A 9,493-nucleotide genomic window follows, 5' to 3' on the forward strand; every position below is an offset into this window, starting at 1 on the left:
GTCGAAAAAAGAATTAACCATAAATAAATTTTAAATTATAATATCTTTCAAATACAATGTTTTCGATTTATATTTAACAAGAATATAATTAACGATTTATCTCTTATCCGATATATTTAACCTCTTTTGTTGAACTTAAAAGATAAATTTATGCACTCTTTTACACGTTATATTATTAAGTGGGGTTATGTATAAAATTTAAGTGGGCTCAAAAATATTATTTTTAGGGTCCAATATAAAATATTTAAATTTTATATAATAGAAAAAAGAAGACACTTGAGAGTTGAGAGTAGGGCTGTCAATGGATCGGATCGTCATTGATCCATATCCTGATCCATTTAATTTTACCGGATTCGGATCCAGATCGAATTTTTGTCGGATTTTTTATAGCCCGATCCATATCCGGATCCGTTAGGATCACGGACCGGAGTTTTGATCCGTCTAATTTTTTAAAAATAAAATGCAAACACAATTTTTTTACATTACACCCAATATTTTATAAAAAAAATATTGAAAAGCAAATATAATACAAATATCAATTTAAAAATCTATATATCTATATAAAGTAAAATCTCGGGCGACACACGTGGCACCTCTCAAACATGTTAGAACTATTTTGTCAAAATTCTACGCCCTCGTCTATTTGTCACTTTCTCTCATCCCCTCTTTGTAACTGCAAGACAATTCCTGTAAAGAAAATCAAAAGGGCTGGTTTTTCTACCTTCCAAAGCCAATCAGTTTTAGCATGTCCGCCTACCCCATCTGTTCAAGTGTGAACCTATATATACACTTGTGTGTATAGCGAAGCAACTATAAAAGTTATGGGCCGGAAGAGGAAATTTTTTAAGATAATTCACCTCTTATGAGGAATCTTTCCGTTCAATCAGGTTTATCACTACTCATTTCGATCCACACTTATAGAGTTATACTTAGAAATGTTTGCTAATGTATATACACTCAATTTATATTTTGAAAAAATCAAGGTGTTTGCTGTGATTTTTTGATCTTATCCATTCTCAAATATATGATAATTATATATTCATGCCATTAATTCTGGACACAATGCATATCATCGAATTCAAGGTCACATTAAGTTTATTCGTTTTACTTTTGTTAGCAAACTCCTCAAATTTTGGTGTTGCTGTATTGTAAAAATGACTTAACGACATGATTTGGGGAGGACTAAATTACAATACCATTGGCACCTACAAAGGTATAAATATTTTGGATTATTTGTATGTCTTTTTTGCTACAGCTTTGTGAAGTAAATTGGTTGTAAACTGTTTAGTTAACATGTTTGATATAAGTTCAGTTTGAACAGATGGGGTAGGCAGACAGGCTAAAACTGATTGGCTTTGGAAGGTAGAAAAACCAGCCCTTTTGATTTTCTTTACAGTAATTGCCTTGCAGTTACAAAGAGGGGATGAGAGAAAGTGACAAATAGATGAGGGCGTAGAATTTTGACAAAATAGTTCTAACATGTTTGAGAGGTGCCACGTGTTGAGTAACCAGCTCATCTAAAACCTTAAGGTGTTAGAGGAAGGCCCCAATAGGATCATATATTTAACACTCCCCTCACTCGAAAGCCCATTTATGGGTCAAAGAGTGGAACACCGGCGCCCATCTTTGGGGCATAATTGCCTTTAGTGTCCACAATAAATTATGAGAATACTGGGGGTGGCTAGGAATCGAACCTTAGTTCTCCCGCTTGCCTAAGCTCTGATACCATAATAATGGTTTAGTAAAATCCCGGGCGACACACGTGGCACCTCTCAAACATGTTAGAACTATTTTGTCAAAATTCTACGCCCTCATCTATTTGTCACTTTTTCTCATCCCCTCTTTGTAACTGCAAGGCAATTACTTTAAAGAAAATCAAAAGGGCTGGTTTTTCTACCTTCCAAAGCCAATCAGTTTTAGCCTGTCCGCCTACCCCATCTGTTCAAGTGTGAACCTATATATACACTTTTGTGTATAGCGAAGCAACTATAAAAGTTATGGGCCGGAAGAGGAAATTTTTTAAGATAATTCACCTCTTATGAGGAATCTTTCCGTTCAATCAGGTTTATCACTACTCATTTCGATCCACACTTATAGAGTTATACTTAGAAATGTTTGCTAATGTATATACACTCAATTTATATTTTGAAAAAATCAAGGTGTTTGCTGTGATTTTTTGATCTTATCCATTCTCAAATATATGATAATTATATATTCATGCCATTAATTATGGACACAATGCATATCATCGAATTCAAGGTCACATTAAGTTTATTCGTTTTACTTTTGTTAGCAAACTCCTCAAATTTTGGTGTTGCTGTATTGTAAAAATGACTTAACGACATGATTTGGGGAGGACTAAATTACAATACCATTTGCACCTACAAAGGTATAAATATTTTGGATTATTTATATGTCTTTTTTGCTACAGCTTTGTGAAGTAAATTGGTTGTAAACTGTTTAGTTAACATGTTTGATATAAGTTCAGTGTGAGCTATAATTTCTTATGTTTCCGATTTTCAAACATTGATGAATTTGTTCCATCTTCCCTTTTTAAATATTACCTATTGTTGTGCTCGCACTAATTAGTTTTAAACATATGTTAATTGTCGATGTTTGATTTATTAATCTATGCTAAATTCTTAATTTTACAATTGTTGCACAATAGAGTTTTGTTTAACAAAAGATGTGGGTTCCTAGGGGATAGTTGCTTAATCCTTTATTTTTGTTGAAGGTACTGCAATGTTTAAAAGGGGAAACAATTTTGCCTCTTCAGAACGCCCAATCTTGAAAAGGTACTTACAAATGAGTTTCCCTTCATTTTAATCTCCTACTTGTAATTCAAATGAGTTTTATTTTTTTGTGTTCTTTGAGTTTAGTGTTCGTCTATTACCATAGTTTTTCTTTCTTGGAAATGTGTTCTTCCCACCAATGTGATGGGTTTTACAATATTTTCCCTCTGTTGTATTGATAAGGACGGTTTATTATTCTGCTGCATTTTGCTTCAAAATTTATACCTCTTTTTAGGCAACAAATTTCTTTTTACTTTAAAAACTCTTAATGTAAATTAGTTAAATGCTACATAGGTAAATTTAGTAGAAATTTAGTAGCTTAGTGGCTATTGATAAACTATGCACTGATACAGTATTATCGCTAACAGATTATGCAAAGATATATAGTTTGATAGCCGGCATAACCTCTTTTTGACCGGGTTGCGCTTGACTAGAAGATGAGGAAAATTGGGGGTAACTGTTAAGGTGAAAATTGTTTATGTTATTGTATGCAAAACTTTTATTCTAATTTCCTGCACTATTTTTTTAATCTATGGAACATGGGCCTGCTTCATTTCCCTATACGTAGAGTACAACTTGTACAAGTTATTGACCAAACGAGATAGCAAGATAATTTTTTTATAAACTTGTAATGTAAGTCTTTCACAATCTTCATGCGCCACAAAATAGACAATATATTATTGTGCATAAACTACATATTGTATAACAATTTCTATGTCATAATATACAACCTCAATATTGGCCATACAAGTAAGACTTTACAATTTAAGATCATGGATATATTTATATTCTTGATATATAGTTATATTGTATAAATTTATTATTGTTTCTAACATGCAAAATACGTTTATTTTTAACGCAAAATTTAGTGCAGGGGTTGTTGAATCTTATTTACACGGTAGCCTCTCTTATTGCTATCTTTGTGGTGCCGAGTTCAGTTAAAAAATATTTTGTGGACTACTACACGGTACCCTCTCTTATTGCTGTTTTTGTGGTGTCGAGTTCACTTAAAAAAATATTTTGTGGATTATCACATCTTAATTATGCGTGTTTATGTGTTTCTAAGAGTTAAAAATCTGCTTAGCAAAAAAAAATCGCGAATGGGTATATATGTGCTTCTAAGAGTTGAAAACACGAGGGGGTTCACCTGCTATCATTTAAGTCAGAGATGTTCCACAAGATTGGATGTCCGCTTAATAGTAGCACTCGGTGCAACTCCATGTCTGACGTATCTTCATGGATATTTAAGTCTACGTCTCATACACAGAGCCTTTAAGTCTTGCAACATATTATTGGAACATGATTTTACACCAAATGTTTCTGTCATGTAAACTTTTGGGTATTAAATTTCCTCTTTAACAACCAGTCTACCTCTTTCGAACTGTGTAGAGTAAATTCGCCAAGAGTCAAGGTAATGATTTCCCCCCTTCTTTGCTTTTTTTCCCTGTTTATCCAAGCCAATATAATCTTGATTATTTTGTGTGTTTAATATCTTTTCTTATTTTGGCCTGACTCAAAGTATTTATTTTCTATAGCAATTCAAATTCACGTGCAATTTTTAAATCTACATTTATGATTTGCAAGTAGGATTGAAAGAATCCATGCAATTATTTTTGGAGGAAGCTGACATTCATGAAAAGGAAAAATAATAAACAAGCTTGAGTTTCGAAGGCTTTTTACAATCAACATGGGTTTGAGAAATGTGAATATCTTACTGCCTATCGAGTATCTCGGAGATAATGAGACACCAGAAATTTAGAGTTAGGAAGTGTGAGTTTTTAGGACTGCGATGTTTTCAGGTAAGGTCATCCATTTAATTCTCAGGTGCATTGTTTGTGGAGTTGCTTAGTGATATGGCTATGTATCTTGACATTGTTCATTCAGGAGACTGTAAATGTAAATGCAATGTACATTTCTGTTTCTTTTTTAATTTCTTTCAATTGAAAGATGATATGTGTGATTCTAGATAAAAGCTCAAGCAGGATCTAATGATAAGAATCAATATCCACACTTTAGTTATAATTTTTTTTCGTGTGCACTGTGTACTGTTGTTCCCAGATTGTACAGATTATTAAAATAAATATGGGGTGCAAGCTTCTTTTCAAACTAATCATTTTAAAAATATTTGCAGAATTTTGTCCATCTAAATCTATCTAAATCTGTTGAATAAATGAACACTTTAGATCACAACCAACTTCAAAAAAAAAAAAATTACATGTGCGGATGATGATCGAAAAATTACACAAACGTAGAATGAACTAATTAATTTGTCAAATGAAAAAAGAATAACTAATTATAGTAAATCACTAAATTTGAAGATATAAACGGTTAACCAACATTTTCCAAAATTTTAAATAAACACTTTTCATGTAATATTCTCTGCATATTATTTATGTCATTATATTATTTTTATTTGAACCGCGCGAAGCGCGGTTTTTTCACCTAGTTATACAATAAATTAAAATTCAATAACATCAAAACTAAAATACTAAATTTTGAATATAAAACTATATTGCGGTCTTTATTCTTCTGCAAATATAACACTGATGAAATCAAAGAAATTTATCCATGTAACTCAATAAATAAAAGGAGTACGTCCAAAGAAACTGCAATGCGTAGTTTTTTTATAAAAATATCACAAGCCAAATGTGACATGCATGGGGCTGTCTCTGTTGCCACATGCCCTTCTTCGGCTTACTTTGACCATTCCTCCCTCCTCTATTTTTTTCCATACAAATCTATATATATACTAATAGAAAAAAGACACTCAACTACTCTAAAATGTTAAAAAAAATATATAAATATATTTTATATTTTATATCTAATTATTATATATATAATAAATTATACGGATCGGATCATTAACGGATCGGATCGTCCTAAATCCATATCCGGTACTTATCGGATTGGATCGTTATCGGATCGGATTTTTTTCGGATCAGATTTTTTTATGAGTGATCCATATCCGCTCTGTTAGCCTTCGGATCGGACCGGATTTCCGATCCATTGGCAGCCCTAGTTGAGGGGTGCAAATGACCCCCTGCTCAACATATAGCTACGCCTAGGGGTGTACGCGGTTCGGATCAGATCGGTTTTGGGATAAAAGTCGAACCAAACCACGAAGAGCGATTTTAGAAAATTGTCTTCCGCAACTGCACTGGCGGTTGCGATTAACCGCGTCAATTGCAGTTATGAATTTGCGGTTATTGCGGATCGGTTTGCGGTTCAACCACTTATTTTAAAATAATTAATAATTTGCAAAAAAATAAATTCGGAATATTAATAAATTAAAGTTTAAGTTACGTGATAAATTACATTCAAAAATAAAATATAAACTAATGCTCCGTGTAGAGCAAGAATATTAAAAACATACAAAAATTTAGAGGCGAGAGAAAAAAAGAAGAAAATGATAAAAAAAATTACATGTTGATTACAATTTTCATTTGTTTGGTTATATATCTTATAATGATGGTGAATCTTATGAACGATGTCTTAACATTAACCTAAGATTAGTTAATAAATGTGTATACTTACTAATTTATATGATATCAACTACATTTTTGGAAATATAATTTATTATAAATATATGTTGCGAGTTGCGGTTACGGTTGTGATTTTACGATTTCCAAGAATTTAAAACTGCATCCAAATCACGAACGAGCGGTTTTTAAAATTTGAATCCACAACCAACCCGCATTTCGCGATTATCCTCAAATGCGGTTCGGCTTCGAGCGGTTGAGCGGTTGGATACGGTTGAGCGGTTTGTCTGTACAGCCCTAGCTACGCCCCTGTCTTTACGTATGGGGCAGGGGTTCGTCACGCACTTTAATTTTATTATTAAATGTTGTTGCATGATTTTTTTTAAATTTTTGTTTCTTCTAAATAAAAAAATAATGCTCAAACCTTTATATTAAAAAATATATTTAAAAAATAAATTACGGAAATATACTTTATAATTACCTTAAAATGCGTGTCACATATGAAAAACCGTAAAAAAAATGAGGGGCGAAAGTAATATTGTTTAGCTAACAGTCATTGAAGGGGCTTTTACAAAATTTTAGACATTATTATTTTATATTATTTTAACTAACAATTTCAAATAATATTGTCGAAGTTACTCTAAATATCAGATTTGTTTGGGTACAAAATGTACTAACGGTAAAACTTGATTCCATTCAAATTCGATTCAGGTTTGAGTTGATTTGAAATATTTGTGATCAAACTGGGAAAACCGATTTTTAACATCATGTTTTGTCGATTAGACAGCTCTAATAGATTGAGTTTGTCTTAGAAAAACGCCAAAATGGTTTTGGTTTTGTTCGCTCTGAACTCTTGAGTCAATGCTAGGGTGCATGTGACAGTCATATGGACATGCTAAAATGCTCATGTCAAGTCAGTCATGCCTTTTCATAATTCGGCATGTTTTTTTACTAATTTTTTTTTATTTTTTAATAATTATTTTAATATTAGAAATATCCAGAAATAATAAATATAATTTTAAAATATTTACATATATTTTAATATCTAAAAATTTAATAATTCAAATGAGTATTATGATGGTATTTGGTTGCTACAGTCATATAACTTTAATTTTATATTCAAGTTAATTGTATGTTAGTATAATAATTATTTATCAAATTTTATTATATTTAATTGATAAATGACATGTCATTTGGCAAAAGGCATGTCTTCGGGGAGTCTGGGTACACCACCCTTGTCCTCGGTGTATGTCAGGGAACTTGTCACGAGACTCCAGAAGCTGAAAGGTATGCGTATAGGTATGATTTTTGTCAAAAGGATATATCATTAATCAGTTAAATATAATAAAATTTAAAATATGAATTATATTAATATAAAGTGAATTTGAATATAAAATCAAATTTAATTATATTAACAACCAAATATAATTAATATTGGTAAATTTTTGGATATTCACATATGTGTAAATACTTTAGAATAATATTTGTTATTTCTGAATATTAATAATATGAAAATAATTATTAAAAAATAAAAAAAATAGTAAAATGTATGCCAAATCCTTAACATGTCTGGTTAATTGAAGTTATGAAATGCCCAGCTTATTATACCATATGTAACATGCACCATAACCTCTATCCGAAATAACTTGATTTTTGTGTAAATGTATTTAATTTTGAATAAATTTTATATAATAAAAAAAATAAAAATTATATTCTTAAAAAATAGTTTTTTAATTTATTCATATGTTATAAAAATAATTTTAAATATTCATTTAAAAAATGATTAATTTGATTGAAAAAACTCAAAGTATATTTAAACGGAAAGATTAATTCATGTGATGACATGAACTTTGAGAATTTGTTTTGGTGATGAGTTGTGAAGGATTAGATGTAAAAATAGATTATGTATGATATTTTGTTTCATATCATCGACTATTTTTTGTTTTAAATTTTAATGTTTTGAATAATTATAGTTATTCTTAGGGGGCAGGAAGAATCAATTTTGGAAAAAAAAACAGGACTGTTATAAAATACCGGCTATAGTAACAATAAAAGAGCTGCTAAAACAACTACTATATTTGATCGGAGAGAGAGCAAGATGAGTAAGAGAAAGAGCATAGAAAGAATGCTCGGGTGCAATTCTCATTCACAAATTTAAGCTATATTTATAGCGAGTGAAAGGGGACATGTAATTAATTCATATGGTAACAATTCTACACCCAGAACTTAACCTTACTATTACAATATTTGACCACATGGAAAAATCAATTCACAACACTCCCCTTTGATTGTCATTGTGGTATGGATCATAGACTGCCTCGTTAAAACCTTGTCAAAGAAAAACTCAGTGGGATAAAAACTTTGACGAAAGAAAAAGAGTACAATCTCCCCTTGAAAAACTAATCCTTCTCTGAATTTTGTTGAAACAAATTCTTGAGTCGGCGCATTCCAATCTTTTGTCATAATTTCCCAAATCTTGAATTTGGTAATGATTTCATGAATAAATCAGCAAGGTTGTCACATGACCGAATTTGTTGTACATCAATTTCACCATTCTTTTGAAGCTCATGAGTGTAAAAGAATTTTGGTGAAATGTGCTTCGTCCTGTCTCCTTTGATATATCCTTCCTTGAGTTGATCAATGCATGCAGTGTTATCCTCAAACATAATGGTAGGACTTCTAGCATGATTCTCGAATATTCTTGATGATAGATCGCAACCAAACACATTCTCTACTGGCTTCATGAATTGCAATGAGTTCTGAGTGATTTGTTGAGGTTGCCACTGTAGTTTGCTTCGTAGATTTCCAGGAAATGGCTGTACCGCAATATGTAAACACATATCATGTTTGTTATTTACCAAAATGAGGATCTGACAAATATCCAGCGTCTGCATATCCAATCAACTGAGATATCGAGTTTTTTGGGAAGAATAATCCAAAGTCTGTTGTTCCACGAAGATAACGGAATATATGTTTGATCTCATTCCAATGTTTGTCCATCGGAGCATAGCTAAATCTAGCCAATAAATTCACAGCAAATGCAATATCTGGCCTTGTATTATTTGCAAGATACATAAGTGCACCTAGATATGGGATTTCAGGATCAAGAACCTCTTCATCATCTTCTCGTGGTCGAAATGGATCTTTATCAGGCTCTAAAGATCTAACCACCATTGGAGTACTCAATGGATGAGATTTATCCATGTAAAATCTGTTCAAAAC

The 9,493-nt window shown here is 31.5% G+C and overlaps 1 long non-coding RNA gene across 2 annotated transcripts; it reads left to right on the plus strand.

The window, feature by feature from the left end:
* The first annotated feature begins 1,225 nt into the window (after positions 1-1,225).
* LOC141717839 (uncharacterized) lies at positions 1,226-4,793 on the plus strand. 2 transcript variants are annotated; one of them, XR_012573819.1, is made up of 4 exons: positions 1,226-2,063; positions 2,735-2,795; positions 3,161-3,257; positions 4,380-4,793. It is a non-coding gene; the product is annotated as an uncharacterized LOC141717839 (long non-coding RNA). The 2 variants fall into 2 exon arrangements; XR_012573818.1 differs by having other exon boundaries at positions 3,161-4,793.
* The last annotated feature ends 4,700 nt before the right edge of the window (positions 4,794-9,493 follow it).

The sequence above is a fragment of the Apium graveolens genome, chromosome 4 (assembly GCF_009905375.1).
Source record: "Apium graveolens cultivar Ventura chromosome 4, ASM990537v1, whole genome shotgun sequence".
Classification (NCBI taxonomy): Eukaryota; Viridiplantae; Streptophyta; class Magnoliopsida; order Apiales; family Apiaceae; genus Apium; species Apium graveolens.